This window comes from Danio rerio, chromosome 25, assembly GCF_052040795.2.
Source record: "Danio rerio strain M-AB ecotype USA chromosome 25, GRCz13ab, whole genome shotgun sequence".
NCBI lineage: Eukaryota > Metazoa > Chordata > Actinopteri > Cypriniformes > Danionidae > Danio > Danio rerio.
In genome coordinates this window covers 39385254-39406891 of record NC_141045.1, presented here as the reverse complement: position 1 = coordinate 39406891, position 21638 = coordinate 39385254, and positions in this window count along the sequence as shown.

Here is a 21638-nt window from a genome sequence, read left to right as displayed (position 1 = left end):
ATGCCTGTGTGTCTGTGTGAGTGTGTATTTGTGTAGAAAGCAAAACGCCGTCAAACGCCTTTCCTTCCTCTGGTTGACATTTTCAAGTGGGCGACATTTGAGGTTAAAGACGCCGCATGGAACAAAACACATCTAACACACACACACACACACACACGCACACGCAAACACACACACGTACATGCACACACACACACACTGCTGTATGAATGCATTACTCGATTACCTCAGATAGACAACAATAAACCTTAACTAGTCCTCTAGCAGAGTCTGGTGTAATTAGTTACAAAAGAAATATTAATAATAACATCATAAATATTAAATTAAATAATTAATTGCAGAATAATTCTATTTTCCAGCTAAAACATTAAAACAACTGTGCATGGTTAATAATAACAATACAATGACCACACGTGTTCAAAAAACAATGAAGGGTTGTTGCTCTGAGTAAGTTGTTGCCTTGGTGGGTGGTTACTGAGTGGTTACTAAGTGGTTCTATGCATTCTACACGGTTGCTAGGGGGATCTAATCAGCTGGCTGCTAGTGTTGTTAAGGCGTTCTACACTGGTTCTAGGGTGCTGCTAAGGTGGGGAATTATTGGGGTATTGCTAAAGTGATTTATAAGTGGTTGCTGGGGTGTTACTAAGGAGCTCTAGGGGCTGCAACCCATCACTACTATGATGATTATAATATTTTTTTAACAATTATAATAATAATAATAATAATTATTATTATTATTATTATTATTTATTTTTATTACAATTATGATTATTATTATTTTATTATTATTACAAATATTATTTTTAATTATTATTATTTTATTAATATTATTATACATTTTATTATTACAATTATTATTATTGTTGTTGTTATTATTATTACAAATATTATTATTTTTAATTATTGTTATTATTATCATTAGTATTATTATTATTATTACAATTATTATTGTTGTTATTATCATTATTATTATTATTATTATTATTATTACTTTTATTTTTTATTTTTTATTATTACAAATACAACATTAAATTTTATTTTCGGCCAGGTCGATTTATTAATCTGGGGTCGCCATAGTGGAATGAACCGCCAACTATTCCAGCAAATGTTTTACGCAGCAAATGCCATTCCAGCTGCAACCCATCACTACTATTATTATTATTATTATTATTATTATTTTATTAATATTATTATTATTATTATTATTATTTTATTATTATTACTAATAAAAAACTATTACAAATATATTATTATTATAACTATTATTATTACTACTTTTACTTTTGTAATAATTATTATAAACATCATCATTATGCAAGAATGCATTTTCAAATGTGTTTAACATGTCAATTAGTACAGAAACGCCATGTTTAATATGTCTTTGTGTGCGTGTGTGTGTGTGTGTGTGTGTGTGTGCGTGCGTGTGTGCGTGCAAGCGTCCGCTGCTCCTCCTTCAGCCTGTTATTCTCTTATTTATTTATTTCTGATAGTTAGTTCCAGCAGAGCTCGCAAAATTAATGTCAGCCGGCAGAAAATAGACACGGAAAGCTAAAATTCAGCACTTTCTGCCCACAGAAGTTATTTGTCAAGCTAACAAGCAGGAGAAGAGGAGCCTGGGAAATATATACAGAGAACAGAAGAAGAAAATAAACTGATGTAAACTACTGACCGCTCCACACTCCAGCACATTCATTTAACCTTCAGCTGTTCAAGCTTTACTTTAGCTAATGCCAGAGAAATTTTAATCTCTTTATTATCTTTATTCTCTAATTATCCTTATTTGTTCTTCTGAGGATGCGTTTTTCGGAGGGAGAAGAGAACATATAGTGACAAAACAGATATTAATAATATAAATAAATATATGAAGACAATATTAAAAATACAATTAAATATAGAAAGATAATATTAATAATATAAATATATAAATGAAATAAATTAATAAATACAATATTAATATTATGAATAAAATATAAAGATAATATTAAAAATAAAATAGATAAATAAACAGATAAATTAATTAATTAATTAGTAAATACAATATTAATATTCTGAATAAAAATATAAAGACAATATTAATCAAAAACAGATAATAAATAAATAAAAACAATATTAATATTATTTATAAATATATAAAGACAATATACAAATATAAATAGAGAAAATAGTAATATTATAAATAAACATATAAAGACAACATTAAAAATATAAATAAATAAATAAATAAATAGACAATATTATTAATATAAATAGGTAAATAAATGAATAAAGACAATATTAAAATTATGAATAAATATATAAAGACAATATTTTAATAATATTAATAAACAAATAGACAACATTAATAATATAAATAAATAAAGGCAATATTAATTATATAAATAAATGTATAAAGACAATGTTAATAAATATATTAAAACAATATTAATAATATAAATAAATATATAAAGACATCTTTAATAATATAAATAATAAAGACAAAAACTAACACATTTTGCACACAAAAAAATGTATATACATGTTTAGTTCATTCATGTAGTTTAACGTGTTTTAGATTGAAAAAAAAACTTTCTAAAATATAAATGCAAACTCCTAATGTTATTTATGATAAAAAACATACATAAAAATAATATTAATGCACTAATAATAATAATAATAATAATAGTAATAATATGCAATTAAATGGTATATTGTAAATTAAACCGTCCCCATATGCATTTAAAAAGCAAGAAGCAAGTGTGTGTGTTCTCCAGCGCTTGTACACTGCAAAATTTAACTAATGACAGAAAACACTGCAGAGAGACCAGAAACACTGAAGCCTACAGGAGACAGAGACACACACACGATCAGAAAAAACACTACAGCCTATACAGGAGTCAAACACACACACACACACTGATGAACACACCGTTTAGAGAAACACTGAAGCCTACAGGACACACACACCCACCAATCAGAGAAACACTGAAGCCTGTCACAGTCAAACACACACACACACACACACACACACACACACACACACACACACACACACACACACACACACACACACTTCCTGTGCCCTGATTCTGACCTCACCTGAGCTTCAGTGGAGCGGAAATCTGTGGTGAATCAACACACAACATCCATACGGCATATCAGATTCAGCAGAAGAACAGAACACACACACACATGGACATACACACACACACACACACACACACACACACACACACACACACACACACACACGCACACAAACACAAAAACAAACACATGAACAAACATACTTCATACAAACACACACTTCATAAGGACATACATCGTATGGACACACACACTTTAAATGAACAAACACGAGTTTTGAACTAACACACACTTCATATAAACATACACACTCCATTTAAACATACACACACTTCATATAAACATACACACACTCCAACTGAACATACACACACTCCAAATGAACATACACACACTATATATAAACATACACACACTCCATATGGACATACACACACTTCATATAAATACAGACACTTCATACGAACACACCCTTCATACGAACATACACACACTCCATATAAACATACACACACTTCATATGGACATACACACACTCCAAATGAACATACACACACTCCATATGAACATACACACACTCCATATGAACATACACACACTCCATATGAACATACACACATTCCATATGAACATACACACACTCCATATGAACATACACACACTCCATATGAACATACACACACTCCATATGAACATACACACACTCCATATGGACATACACACACTCCAAATGAACATACACACACTCCAAATTAACATACAAACACTTCATATGAACATACACACATTCCGTATGAACATACACACACTCCATATAAACATACACACACTCCATATGGACATACACACACTCCAATTGAACATACACACACTCCATATGAACATACACACACTTCATATAAACATACACACACTCCAAATGAACATACACACACTCCAATTGAACATACACACACTCCAAATGAACATACACACACTCCATATAAACATACACACACTCCATATGGACATACACACACTCCAAATGAACATACACACACTCCAATTGAACATACACACACTCCAAATGAACATACACACACTTCATATGAACATACACACATTCCATATGAACATAAACACACTCCAAATGAACATACACACACTTCATATGAACATACACACACTTCATATGAACATACACACACTCCATATGAACATACACACACTTCATATGAACACACACTCCATATGAACATACACACACTCCATATGAACATACACACACTCCATATGAACATACACACACTTCATATGAACATACACACACTCCAAATGGACATACACACACTCCATATGAACATACACACACTCCATATAAACATACACACACTCCATATAAACATACACACACTCCATATAAACATACACACACTCCATATAAACATACACACACTCCAAATGAACATACACACACTCCAAATGAACATACACACACTCCAAATGAACATACACACACTCCATATAAACATACACACACTCCATATGGACATACACACACTCCATATGGACATACACACACTTCATATGAACATACACACACTTCATATATACATACACACACTCCAACTGAACATACACACACTCCAAATGAACATACACACACTCCAAATGAACATACACACACTCCAAATGAACATACACACACTCCATATGAACATACACACACTCCATATGAACATACACACACTCCAAATGAACATACACACACTCCAAATGAACATACACACACTTCATATGAACATACACACACTCCATATAAACATACACACACTCCATATGAACATACACACACTCCAAATGAACATACACACACTTCATATGGACATACACACAATTCATATGAACTTCATACAAACACACGCTTCATACGAACACAAAGACACACACACTTCATGTGAACATATGCAGACACAATTCATGAATCCACACGGACACAAACACACACACACTTCATACAAACACACAGATCATATGAACATGCAAATACACACTTCATGCAAACACACAGCTACACACACACTTCATCTGAAGACACACACACACACACACACACACACACACTTCATCCAAACACACACTGCATCTGAAAACGTTTCACAGCTTGTTTTCCAGATAAAAATGCTTCGGAAACGCACTTTCAAAAGTTGCTCAAGTGGACTCTTTTCGTTCACACACACTACAAACACACCAACACACACACACACAACCTCTTCCAACAGCTAACATAATAAACCAACTCCGCTTCACACACACACACACACACACACACACACACACACACTCACACTCACACTCACACTCACTCACACTCACACTCACACTCACACTCACATTCACACACTCACACAAGCTCTTCCAACAGCTAACATTATAAACCAACTCCGCTTCACTCACTCACACACACACACACACACACACACACACACACACACACACACACACACTCACTCACACTCACACTCACACTCACTCACACTCACTCACACTCACTCACACTCACTCACACTCACTCACTCACACTCACTCACACTCACTCACACTCACACTCACACTCACACTCACACTCACTCACACTCACTCACACTCACACTCACACTCACACACACACACAAGCTCTTCCAACAGCTAACATTATAAACCAACTCCACTTCACACACACACACACACACACACACACACACAGTATAGCGAATATCACCTCCAAGCAGCTCTTTCTTTGTTAATTATGAAAGCAATCTTAACATATGATCCTACAATCATATTACACAATCATCTTTCACACTTATACCACTGGATTACACATAATTAAATAGAAGCATATGCTAATTTATATGATTATATGCAAAGGATATGCTAAAATATGCATTTGATGTATTATGGATCATTGTAATGGATTAATAAACATCTCAAATAAATAAATCACAGACATGGTCAAGGTTTGCTGAATGTAACATGTGTCGAGTTCCCGTCACGCTGAGGAAACGCAGAGAGTCTGGAGAACGTGAAGATGATATAATAAACAGTGCTCTTACCTCAGACTGCAGGGGCAAAGGGCAGGGGTCAGAGGTCATCACAGGTGTAGAAACTTTCGCGATGTCCTTCCATCAGGAACAAACGTGAAAGAAGACATGCAGAAAGATAAAGACATATAATTAGATTATTGAGATCATTTTAATATTAATCGCACACAAAAAAATAGAGAAAAATAATTAATTTTCTTCAATGAAAGAGATTTATTTTTAAAGGTTATGAATAATGAGAGCAAAATATCTCATTTATATCAGTCGTTTTGTGGATAATTAATAATAATTAACTTAATTCCTAAACTAAACTTTCATTTCAAACTTTTAAATCAAATATATTAATTAATTAATATAATTTTAATATTAATCGCATGCAGAAAATAGAAATAAATCGAGTTTAGTTCAATGAAAGAGAATGTTTAAGGATTTAATAAATAATAACAGCACAATGTCTCATTTATATCAGTCATTTTGTGCAATGGTTCTCAAAGTGTTGGGGGGGGGGGGGGGGGTCGCAAGGTGATTTCCAAAATTCTATTTATTTTTTATTAAACCATCAGAAAGACCATATTTTATTCATAACATACTGAAGAGAAAAATAATCATTTATAGTTACTGTATACTAGTTACTATAGTAGCTTATACTGTAGTTACTAGTTCTATTGTACTGCGACCACAGGGGTTATTACATTATATTAAAGACACAGCAAGAGCGTCAGATGCAGCAGATTGATATTATAACACACCAGGTTAAACTTTCTGGCACGTTTACAACACTGACATACATTAAACAATTAAACGAAGAATAGACATGGATCTGTTGGTGTGTGTGCGCCACTGCATGCAACGTTTCTCTATTCATAACCACCTCAGAGGATTTTGGGGGTCGTGAGTCACTGGCATTGTTATTCGCGGGCTGATAAGTTTGAGAACCCCTGATTTTGTGGATAAATTACCCACTTCTTAATATAAACGTTCAAAAAGACCTGTTTTTATCAGTACATGTAAAGCAACATTTGACCAGTTAAGGAGCACTTGAACAAGACAATGCCATCTTAAAAAAAACCAACAGATAAAAAGTGAAACACTTGTGTAAAGAAGACCAACTAGAGGCGAATAGTTCAACATAACAGCAGAAGTGGAGGAAAGAGAAAACACGACACATGCAGATCTATAACAGCAAGAGATGTAAATGGCTGGCTTTTGTTTATCTATTCTCTTGACAAGGCTCATTTCATTTGATATTACTGTGTATACATGAGTGGAATGGATGTATTTGTTTGTAAATATATATATGGATGAAGCCTGAATTATTCGCCCCCTGTTTATTTTTTCCCCAATTTCTGTTCAAAGAAGGCAGATTTCTCCAACACATTTCTAATTATAATAGTTTTAATAACTCATCTCTAATAACTAGGGGTGTAACGATACACTCAGCTCACGATACAATGTGTATCACGATATAATGTTCACGATTCGATATGTATCACGATATTTGGAATAAAAATTTTAAATTAAACTGAAATGCAATTTAATTTTTAAAAAAATTAATTACCAAGTAAACTATTTTTATGTATTTCTTTTGTTTCAACTTGTTAAACTGAACCTTCTTTAAGAAAATAAATTAAACAGGACTGTCTCTGGAAAATAAAACAATTAAAAAACTTCTTATAAAATATTATTTGAAATGATTGAATTCAATTGAATTTACAGTAAGAGCTTAAGGCTTTGCTTGGTCACTTGCTTTTTTTGTGTGCAAAAAAAAATAAAAAATTCTACATTTCCAGGTAATCAGCAGCTCTATTAGATAATCCTGAACTCATGTGTATTTGTCTGAGAGGTTTTTATGGATGGCTGTCTTCATGTTGGGCATGCTGAGTGACAGGGTGGCCGTCTTTTCATTACACAGGACAGTCGTGACTCTTTTCAGCAGTTTAGGCAGGTTTACTATTTCTTTGGCGTCGCTGATGTCGGCGCTATCAAGTGTATCATGTTGACGTGCATTGTTGTGTACCTCTGTACTCAAAAGAGTTAAAGCTCGTCGTATTCATAACTCTAAAATGCGATATGATTATTTAAATAATGTGCACGCTTTCGGTTTCATTTCCACTGCTGTTCATTCTTCCCACGCAGAACGCAGCGATTGATTTGGCGCGGAACAGAGCGCGATTGCCCCGTTCACATATGCCAAACAAACCGCGCTAACTGGGCAAATGAGATACGTTCCGAAACAAAAGTGTAGGTGTGAAAGCACCCTAAAACAGAATCTTTGCTTTATTTACATGTTCCTGAACCATATTAGTCATTAGAAACGCTGTGAATGAAACTGCATTTGGCTGAACAGAGACTTTTCTGTTTATTTTATTTAATATTTTAATGTTGAACCGGTTTAAACTCTACATTTATCTCCTTTTCTCTCATTTCTGGACGCTCTGAAAGTCTTGCTGTAGTTGTATACTGAAACAATAAATTGTTATAAAGCAAATCAACATACAGTACGACCAATATACAGTAGAAGCACTGAGATAGAATAAAAACATATAACAAATACATGCCATCATGGTATTATAACAGCGAATTATAACAGCGCAAACTTTTCTGTAACCGTAGTAGAGCTGTGCGTCATTTGTTTACCCTTTAAGGTGACGTGCTGACTGACTGGTGCGGGATGCGTAAAGCCAGCAAACACGACGTATAGCCGTTTCACTTTACTTCAGGGTGCATTAATATCGCTCTGTAGGTTTATTTGGGAGACATTTATAAATAATCCTAGCAAATCTAATAAATGCTGGAGACATACTCGTTACATAAACGCACTTAATCGCACTCAGCAGCGTTTATTTGAGAGCGCACATGAAGATCTGCACGCTCTTGAAGCGGCTTATATTTGAGGGGGCGTGCAAGAAGTTTTGTGCACGAGCAGAGGAAATCGGCACGCAAGCAAAGAGATCCGCATGCTGTAGGCTATTACATAAATGCGATCTCGACTTCTAATACAGCGCTTGCGACATTTATCATTGAAATAATAACGCCAGAGGTAGATCTGTGTAAAAAAAAAAAAGGCCTGCCGCCACCGCTGGAAAACACCCTAAAGGAAACACTATGCTATATTAAAATATTAACCGTAAAGCACTTATAAAATATATAAGATAGAGTATGTATTTAGCATCTGTTACACTATTATGTTTCTACACTATTTATATTGTATACTCGTGTTTTATAAGATGCTGTAGGAACTATTTTAATCCAAATTTCACAATTAATTAAGAAGAAAGGAGGAGGAAGCATAAGTTCATTCATTCCTTTTCTTTTTGGCTTAGTCCCTTTATTAATCAGGGGTTGCCACAGTGAATTGAACCGCCAACTGATCAAGCATATGTTTAACACAGCGGATGCCCTTTCAGCAGCAACCCATCACTGGGAAACACCCGTACACACACTCATACACTACGGCCAGTTTAGTTCATCAATTCCCCTGAAACCGGAGCACCCGGAGGAAGCCCACGCCAACACGGGGAGAACATGCAAACTCCACACAGAAACACCAACTGAGCCAGCTGGGACTCAAACCAGTGACCTTCTTACTGTGAGGCCACAGTGCTAACCACTGAGCTACCGTAGAAATCTGACTTATGAAAGGTAAAAACTGCTGCTGAACTCTTTTTAAGTTTGATGGAAAACATGATGACAGTTTTGCTGGACAGATGCAGAACACACACACACACACACCTGATGAAGATAAAGAGTGTGTGTGTGTGTGTGTGTGTGTGTTTTATTGACACGAGCGCCTCAGATCAGCTCAAGGACGAGTGTTTTCATATTCCTCTCACTGCCACGATTCTGCTGCCACAGGACACGACATCAGGAGAGCAGGTCACCACACACACACACACACCTACAGGTCACCTTCAGCAGCACAGAGATCAATGACACTTACACTCACCGCTTAAACACACACAGAGAGAGAGAGAGAGAAATAGAGAAAAAGACGCTGCTAACAAAGCCACACACTCACACTGAAATAGAAAGGTAAAAAGATGCTACGACAAACAAACAAACACACACACACACACACACACACACACACACACACACACACACACACAGAAATACAGAGAAAGACACTAAGAAAGAGAGAAAGAGACACACACACACACACACACACACACTGAAAGAGAGAGAAAGCACACGCACACTTACACACACACCGGAAAAAGACAGAAAGAAACACACACACACACATATACAAAAGAGAAAGAGATACTAAGAAAGAGAAACACATTAAAAAAGAGAGAGCAACACACACACACACACACACACACACACACACACACACAAAAAAAAGAGCGAGATACACTAAGGAGAAACACACACATTGAAAGAGAGAAAACACACACACACATACCGTGTAAGAGAAAGAGAGACACACACACACACACACATACATACAGAGAAAGAGGGACAGACTCACACAGACATATACACACACACACATATACATACATACAGGGAAAGAGAGACAGACACACACAGACACATGCACAGACAGACACACACACACACACACAGAGACAAACACACACACTGAAAAAGAGCGAGATACACTAAGGAGAAACACACACATTGAAAGAGAGAAAACACACACACACATACATACATACAGTGTAAGAGAAAGAGAGAGACACACACACATATACATACATACATACATACAAACACATACATACAGGAGAAGGGAGACAGACACACACAGACACATGCACAGAAACACACACACACAGAGAGAGAGAGAGAAAGAGAAAAGGGAGAGACACGCTGAAAGAGAGAGAGAGAGAGAGAGAGAGAGAGAGAGAGAGAGAGAGAGAGAGAGAGAGAGAGAGAGAGAGAGAGAGAGAGAGAGAGAGAGAGAGAGACTGCGGTTCAGACACCTTGCCAGTAAATCAGCTCACCAGATTCATTGAGATGCAGGTAAAACAGTGGACGGGCACAAGGCCAAATCCTACAGCGTGCACACACACACACACACACACACACACACACACACACACAAGACTCTTCTCTACTGTAAACACACTCAAGTTCAGCTCACTTTTATAATGACAACAGCATTTACACTAGCTGAACTGACACACACAAACACTGCACCACACGTTTCCTCAGCCGTGCCCTGATGATGAGGCTGTACACTACCTCAACATCTTCACTCTTTCAGTGTGAGCTCGCGTCCAACATTAATGATGATCAATATCATGACAAATGAGAGAAACTAATCAAATCAAACGCACAACAATAAAGCAAAGCAGACGAAACGCATGTCAGTGTGTCATATTTGATTTCTCATGTCGAGTCGTCTCATTGTGTGTTTGCATTTTCATTTTTAACATTGAGTTTAGTTCATTTTATTACCACTGGTGTGTATTTGTGTACATTTTCATTAACAATGTGTCTTTATACTTTTGTCCACTTATTTTAATAAATGTATTGAAATGTCAAGTTAAGCAATGAAAATGTCAATTATTTAGCTGAAAGCGAGTATATATTTTTACTTTTGACATGTAATGTAATTAGTTAAAGTTGCCGTAATGATTTTATTTGATGCTTTTAATCAATTTCATATGCAAATCATTGAAATGTTAATTTTTGTCAGTTATATTTTTGATGTTAAATACAATATATCATTTTTCATAGCAATTTTGAGGCAGAAAACTAATATTAAGCTGCAGAAATTATTTATAATGAGATTAAAGTTCACAAATATTTTAAGAAATGACAAATAACAATAAATTAAACACCGAATTCTAAAACACAATGACTGTGATGCTGTTTTCGTATCTGACGTTCTAATAATTGAATGTATATATTAATAAATAATAAATCAAATACACAATAAATTATCCTTTCTAAAGCCTGACTGTAATAGCATTTAATAAGATATACTTATAATCTAATGTATATTAATATATAAAAAATTACAAACAAATTAATAAACAAATAAATAAATAAATTGACTTTTTTTATTCAGACCCAGTCACCATCCACTTTCATTATAGTAAAGGAGCAGCTCGAACGCTCTACTAAATCTCTCCTTCTGTGTTTAACCAAAAACAATCCAGTACACGTATATAAACGCATGACATATTAATATTAAATTAAATATTTAATGATAAGTGCAATATTTTCAGAAGCTGTAATGCCATTTAATGGAAGATATTCTTTTAATCTAACGTAAGACATAAAAATTACAAATGAATGAATAAAAAAATGATTAAAAAATGAATAAATAAATAAATAAATAAATAATGTATTTTTAATAAGACTTAGTTCACAGTTTAATATGCTCAAATCATATATTAAAACATAAACATAAATTACAAATAAAATTTTTTTTATAAATATAAATAAATAAATAAATAAATTTTTTGGGGCTTTTTTTAATTCAGACCCAGTCACCACCCATTTTCATTATAGGTAAAAGAGCAGCCCGAACGCTCTACTGAATCTTTTGTTTTGTGTTTCACCAAAAAACAACAATCCAACACACATTTAAATGCATAAGATATTAATATTAAATTATACATTTGATGATACTGTACTTGCAATATTTTCATCACTGGTGATGAACTGGCATTACTCCCTTAGTCTACAGCTTAATATGCTCAAAATATTGTAGATTAATAAATATAAATGCATAAAACATTAATATTAAATTATATATTTATAGATAAGTGCAATAATTTCATCATTGGTGAAATATTACTCCTTTTGTAAAATAAAACAACCAATTTATAATGATCTGCATCAACACAATTCTTGAGTTTTTTTTTTTTGGGGGGGACAACTTAATTATTTCATGTTCAATCAACTTAAATTGGTCAAACACTAAAGGAATTCCTTCATGATGCCACAACACAAATCAACTGTGTGGAACCCAGCATTGTTTTTTACAGTGTGCTATATATGGCTGATGTTTGTCCAGACACTACAGCATCACTCACACACACACACACACACACACACACACCTCAGGCAATCAACAAAAACACATGCGTTTGGTGAGTGTAACGGCACAGGGAAAGTTAAATTATTATCTTTTGAAAGAGCGCGTCTATAAGTCAGCTTTACAGGGCGTCTGCGGATGATGGACGCACGTGGCAGGACATAAACTCTCTCCTTTAAATCACTCTAAATGGAAATGTTTAGCGTGCAGAGATGCAGATGAGCTGCGATCTAGTGACATACACGCACACACACGCGCACACACACACACACACACGCACACGCCTGCAGTGTTTCTAAAACCAGTGGGAATGCTTCAGAAAAATAAACCTAAAACTGGATTGCAATGACTATTCCTCATTTTTAATTACATTTCCCAGCATGCATTTGTCTGGATTGTCGACAACAGTGGGAATGGTTCAGAAAAGTAGAGCAAAAAAGTTAAAATTAATAATTATTATATAATAATTATTGCAATAATTATGCTTTTTTTACATTTCCCAGCATCTGAATTATTAAAATCATTGGGAATGATTCAGGAAAATAAACCGCTAATATAATTTTAATAAATAATCTTTTTTTTTTTTTTTTTACATTTCCCAGCATGCATTTGTCTGAATTATTGCCACCAGTGTGAATGGTTCTAAAAAATGAAGCAAAATGTAATTGCAATAGCTATTCTTAATTTTATTTATTTATATGTATATATATTTTTTATATTTCCCAGCATGCATTTGTCTGAATTACTGGCACCAGTGTGAACAGTTCAGAAAAATAAAGTTAAAATATTTAATTTATTTCATTTTTGTACATTTCTCATCATGCATTTATATGAATTATTGACAGTCGTGTGAATGTTTCAGAAAAAAAGCAAAACACAATTTGATTTCAATCATTATTCCAGTTCTTTACATTTCCCAGCATGCATTTGTCTGAATTACAGCCACCAGTGTGAATGGTTCTGAAAAATAAAGCAAAACCAAACTTGATTTCACGAATTATTCCAGTTCTTTTTTAATTCCCAGCATGAATTATTGACACCAGAGTAAATAGTTTTAAAAAATGAAGCAAAAACTATGAACGAAATGCAATAATTGAAACTTTTCTTTTTTTAACATTTCCCAGCATATGCATTTATCTAAATTATTAACACTGATGTGAATGGTCCAGATAAATAAAGCAAAACTGGAAGTCAGTTAAAGTCAGAATTATTCACCCCCTTCTGAATTGCTTTGCAACGATGTAGAACAGATTGAGGAAATGTTCACTGCATGTCTGATAATATTTGTTCTTCTGGAGAAAGTCATATTTGTTTTATTTCAGCTAGAATAAAAGCAGTTTTTAATTTTTTAAACAGCATTTTAAGGTCAATATTATTAGCCCCTTTAAGCTATTTTTTCTTCGATAGTCTACAGAACAAACCATCATTATACAATAACTTGCTTAATTACCATAACCTGCCTAGTTAACATAATTAAGCCTTTAAATGTCACTTTAAGCAGTATAGAAGTGTCTTGAAGAATATCTAGTCCGGATGCTTCAGAAAAGCAAAGCATATTAATGTGCAATAACACTGTGCAACAAATGTAAAACTCTGAAGGTACACTGGCTCACTCATTCTGCTCATGCCATTAAATGAGTTCATCTTGGCAGAGAATTTTTAATGTTATATCTGAAGTATACAAGATTGAACTGTCACCAGAGACAAAATTGGGCATTTTTGGAGACACCTCAGAAATAGGAGAGAAATATACATCACATATATCTCTGTGCACGATATAAGAAAAAAAAATTATACAAAATTGGAAGTCAGATTACGTGCCTGTCTTTGAAACTTGGATTAGGAGCTTGAGTTACGTGTTGCCCATGGAAGAAATGCGATATGTGATGTGAAACAAACACACTTTATTAAAATCTGGAATCCAATTATGCTTTATATCAGCAATGCTGACTGGTAACTCTTTATAAGTGGGATTGGTTTGGCAAAAGCCTACACATTTCTCTGTAAATTATTAATATTACTATTATGATTTATATTTAATTCTATTTATTTCTATTGTGTTTCTATTGTACTATGTTGTGTCTGAATATTTGTGTATTTTGAAACAGCCTTTGTAACCTTTTTTCAGTCTCCTTTTTGTTGTTCTGTTTATGTTATTGTTTATTTTCTTATGCTAAAAACAATAAAAAGATTATTTTAAAAAAATAAAAAAATTGCAACTATTCTTCATTTTTTAAAAACATTTCCCAGCATGCATTTGTCTGGATTAGTGTGATTGATTAAGAAGAATAAAGTGCATTATAATTGCAATGGCTATTCTAAATGTTTTTAAACATTTCCCACAGACATATGCTGATATTCAGTAATGCAATATCTCATACTAGTGAACACGCACAATAGTGATATCATGGGCTCTTCAAAATACTGTAAATATGCATTTATTAGTCAAACTTAAGAATATTCAAACTGCATTTGTGGTCACATTCATAGCAGCAACAAATCCCTGGATAATTACTCATCTAATAATTAAAAACATTAATATTTTCACATGTTAATCAGGTACATGCTGAAATACTGCCTGAAAACTCAGTATTTATAGAGCTGTTGTGTGTCAACAATGTAAACCAGAGATGTCCAAACTAGGGCTGGCAGGCCAAAGTTGGCCCATTGTTAACACTAATCCATCTGAGAAGAGTGTAGGAATGATGGGCAGGGTCGAGGCGGAGGATTTGAACAGAAATTGTCATTTCTAATATAAAATAACCTTGTTTGTTTGTTTGTTTGTTTGCTTTATTGCTAAACTACAAAAAAAAAAAACATCAGAAATTGTTTCAATCAAATGGAAACACGTAAAAAATACTTTGTAAAAATGTCAACACTGTCACTTGCAGGAGAAATCTGCAAACAAACCAAGGCAGAATCAGGTGCAGCTCGACTAGTGTAACTCCATTCTGTTATAAGTGCGATTGTTTTACTGTAAGTTGATTATAAAACGTAAATAAATGTGCACTGTATTAGGTTATACAAAGCAAGTTATTTTCATATATTATCAAATAAATTAGGAAGCATCTATAACAACTATATTTACCTTCGGCTGACTAGCCTTAATCTACAGTAGTTTGGTTTTTGGCCCTTAATAAGAAAGGTTTGGGCACCCCTGCTGTACACAAATAAGACTCCAATAATACTCGAAATAAAAGCTTTGAATAATCTTAGCTCATGTGCATAATTAATGCCTAATAACACATTAAAATAATAGTTGTTATTAAGAAGTTGAGTAATTAATTAATGCAATTATCTATTTTTAACTAATATTAACATAAATCTGCCCTTTTTTTATCCATGTTGATTTTAATATTAACTAATAATTACTATTATTAGTCTCATTATTGGTGTTACCTACAGTATACAGTTTAATCCTTGTGCATTTTATTTAGATGAACATTAATTTACTGTGAACATGATAAAGCAATACACTAAATCAACATCGCGGTAATACCGTATGCTGTGAGAAAAGCTTTAGCAATGTGACACCGTCATATTCTTACTTCCCAGCATGCATTTGTGTGAATTGACACTAATGTGAACGGTTCAGAAAAGTAAAGCATGAATTAAATTTCAATAATGTTTTCTATTTGTTTTTTGTGTGTGGTGATAATGAAGATGCACAGTCATTTACTATTTATTTATTATTATTTATTATTCACATATATATATATATATATATATACATATATATATATATATATATATATATATATATATATATATATATATATATATATATTTATATATATATACATATATATATATATATATATATATATATATATATATATATATATATATATATATATATATATATGACTCCAATAATATAGCTAAACACATAATAAAAGCTTTTATTAATCTTAGCTCATGTTCGTTTCTTAGTCAATGCCTAATAACACATTAATATAATAGTTGTTATTAATAAATGGAGTTATTAACTAATACAATTATGCTTTTTAACCTAATGTTAATATAAACCTGCTCTTTTTATCACTGTGGATATTGATCTATTAACTAATATTTACTAATGAGACTCACTATTGGTGTTATCTACTCTATAGTCCTTTTGCAATTGGACTAAACATTAATTTACTCTGAACATGATAAAGCAATTCACTAGGCTGGCCATTATTGTGTAAGAAATCCTGGTTGCCTTAAATTTTAAAGCTGAATCAAATTAACCCAATGAGTCTATTGAACTTTTGTTAAACCGACTCAAAACAGGTTGCATGACTTACAAATGAAGGCAAAACAGGATTAACTTGGTTTAGTTAGTTATGATGAACTAAAAGCATGGGATAAACTGCTCATGTAATTTTGTACAGTGTGTTAACGTAACATTTTAGGCAGCTCAAGTCAACATCGCGATAATACCGTATACTGTGATGAAAGCTTCAGCAATGTGATACCGTCATAATCTTATTTCCCAGCATGCATTGTTGGAATGTTTCAACTCGGCATTGCTGTATTTCTCCACAACGACACTCACTTTTAACCCACGCTCCAAAAGTATATAAATAAATGAATGTGTTTGGAGCTGAGCATCGACTGCCGGCAGAGCCCAGCACGTCTGATATGATTAAAGATATTAGCTTGTATGTAAATGATGGAAATGTCAATATGCATGAGTTGAACTGCGATTTCCTATTGTTGACCTCGGATGAGAGAGAGAGAGCGATACTGTGACAGAAGACAACTGTATTATCTGTAATAACCTAATCAGGATTGCCCGCAACCAATGATTAGGGCACATATGGTGTCAATACCCCGCAGCTGATTGAATTAAGTGGAATCCTGTGTGTGTAAGTGTGTGTGTGTGTGTGTGTGTGTGTGTTGATTTGTGCGAGAGGCATGTTGGTTATGGAGCCGAGGTGTGAAAATATGCATGCAGTGTGTAATGAAATCCACTGACTTCATTCACAAGCTGAAATGAAATGTGTGTGTGTGTGTGTGTGTGTGTGTGTGTGTGTGTGTGTGTGTGTGTGTGTGTGTGAGCCGTAATGCGGACTTTCATCAGAAACTGCATTAAATGCGCTTGATAATGATTTCAGATTCTCCTTACAGGAAAAACAAGACAAACATGAGTCTTAAATCATTACAGACTACAGAGTTTGCAACACTCGGCGTACACTTTATAAAGATACTGGGTTATATTTACTCAGCGTTGGGTCAAATATGAACTAATTTAATGTTAGGTCAAACTCAACGTTGGGATTTTTTTCATTATTAAAACTAATTAAATTTGAATTGTGTGTTTTTAACCCAACTGTTGTCTATGTTTGACCCAGCATTGAGTTATAAGACAACCCAGCATGTTTATTTTATTTATTTACTTTTAGTGTACTGAAATCCTGCATTTATTTTCATATTAAGCTTTACTTAAGCTGAGTAAGGTAGAAACCAAGTGTTATTTTATTATGCCTAAAAAGTTAATAGTGATAATTTATTGTCAAAAATCTAATGAATAATTAATAATATAAAACTATTTTAATAATTATAAAAATAACAATAAAATTAAATAAAATAAAATTAAATTAATTCACAGCAAAAATAGTAATATGCAAATATTATTTTAAAGAGCAATTTCTGCTTTATTTAAAGTATGAAACTGAGTTTTATTTATTAAAAACACATGCATATATTTAAAACTGACATGAATAAAAGCAGCTAGTTAAGCTCAAATAAAATAAATTTAATAGAAAAGGCTGAAACTATACTTTTTAAAAATAATATTGCATTTATTTTCATACTATAAACTTTACTTAAGCTGGGTCAAGTGGAAACCAAATGTAATTTTATTATGCCTAAAAAGTTAAATAATAATAATTTATTATGAATAATATAATCAATAATTAATCATTAATAATATAATAATGTTTTAATAATTATTAAAATAATAATAATAATAATAATAATAATAATAATAAATAAATAAATAAAAATAATAAAAATAAAATTTATTAAATTAAATTAACCACAAAAAATAGTACCATGCAAAAATTACTTTAAAGAGCAATTTCTACTTTATTTAACGTATGAAACTGAGTTTTATTCAGTAAAAGCACATGCATATAGTTGAAATTGACTTAAATAAAACCAGCTAGTTCAGCTCAAATAAAACAAATAGAATATATAAAGCGGAAACTACACTTTTTAAAAATAATATCCTGCAATAACGACTTTAAAGAGCGATATCTGCTTCAAACGACCTATAAAACGAGTTTGATTCATGAGTGAATCGTGACTGGAGTAAATGCAGTGAGTTCAGATGTGTGTGTGTGTGTGTGTGTGTGTGTGTGTGTGTGTGTGTGTGTGTGTTTCTCCACTCCTGACACTGATGTCATTAGGCAGTTTGTGTTTTGACCTCATCAAACAGAAAAGCCATGAATTACAGACTCAGAGTGATAATTCACCCGCAGAAAGCTGCTCTGGTAATGCTGGAGTTTCTGCGTCATTCGTTTGTTATTCAAAGCATCATTGTGCTGATGTTTTCAACAAATGCCACACACACACACACACACACTTTGTTTCCAGCTGTGAAGCCACATCCTGTTTGCTGTGACAGTGAGAGGAAGCTTAAGACACTCTGATAATTATTTATTAGCGACGATGAAAGGCCTAAAAAGATTGAGAATAAATGAAACTATTTGAGAAACATCTTCTAATCTAAAATCTGCATGGAGAACGGCGGAGGTGACTCTAAGTGTGAGGTTATGATCTGCAAACAACATAAAATCATAACCTTATGGCTCTTAAAACATCAGATTTGTTTGGTTTGATGAAGTGTATGTCAATAAAAGTATATATTTCCAAAACTCCTGATAAAACTATTCAGATTTATTAAAATATGCATATTAAAAATATTCTGATTTTCAAAACTAGTGATATGATTACAAATTATTCATATTTCTAAAACTAGTGATATTAAACTACTCAGATTTAAGAAAAAAATATTGATATTATAAAAAAATATTCATATTTCCAAAACTATTGATATTAAAACTCCATATGTCTAAAACCATTGATATTACAACTATCCAGATTTCTAACACTGCTATTATTAAAAAGTATTCATATTTCTACAACTATTTATATTAAAACTATTCCCATGTCTACAACTAATGATATTAAACATATTCAATACTGATATTATTAAAATTATTCAAATTTCAAAAACCACTGCCAATATTAAAACTTCTCATATATTTCTAACAATATTGATATTAAAACTATTCATATGTCTACAACTTTTGATATTAACAGTACTTGTATTTCTAAAACTACTGGCATTATTAAAAATACTCATAATATTTCTAAAATTATTGATGTTAAAAGTATTCAGATTTTCAAAACAATATTATTAAAAACATATTCATACTTCTAAAACTACTGATATTAAAACTACTGAGATTTCTAACACTAATGATATTAATAAAACATATTCACATTACTAAAACTGCTGGCATTATTAAAACTACTCATAATATTTCTAAAACTATTGATATTAAAAGTATTCAGATTTCCAAAACTACTGAAATTGTTAAAAAAAAATCATTCATATTTCTAGAAATACTGACATTAAAACTATTCAGATTTCTAAAACTACTGATATTATTAAAATTATTCAGATTTCTAAAACTACTGCCTTTATTAAAACTCATATTTATAAAATTATTGATATTAAAAGCTATTCATATTTCTAAAACTATTGATATTATTAAAACTACTCATAATATTTTTAAAACTATTGATATTAAAGGTATTAAGATTTCCAAAACTACTGATATTGTTAAAAAATAATTCATATTTCTAAAAACTACTGATATTATTAAAATTATTCAGATTTCTAAAACTACTGCCATTATTAAAACTCATATATTTATAATTATTGATATTAAAAGTTATTCATATCTCTAAAACTATTGATATTATTAAAACATCTCATAATATTTCCAAAACTACAGATATTAGCAGTATTCATACTTCTGAAACCAAATCTTTAGTAATATGCATGACTAGTCGAGGGTCGAAGCTAGAAAAGAGGATTATTTATTGTCAGCGGTTTATATGATCTGAGTTATGATAATCTTATGGAAGAGAATATTCGGCTCGCCATGCACCAATAAGCGATTTTAAAGGCGATTCTTGGTTTTATCAAAATGGCGCAAGAATACACTCTTCCTAAATAAATGATTAACTCAAACCCGAAGTGAACTATAAGCGATGAGACTGAACATTAAACGAGGTTCATTTTGCGGAGAAATGCTAAAAACGGGAAAGAGAAAATAAAATCTGTTTGCTCTTAAAAACTGTTGGTATTTAGAAAGTCGTTTTGGTTTGTGAATTAATTATTTTAATAGATCGAATCTGTGTTATTATTAATAATATTCATATGTTAAATCTGATGCGTGAAAACAGAACAAGCGCATTTAATATCTCTATCAAATATGATGCTGTCCATA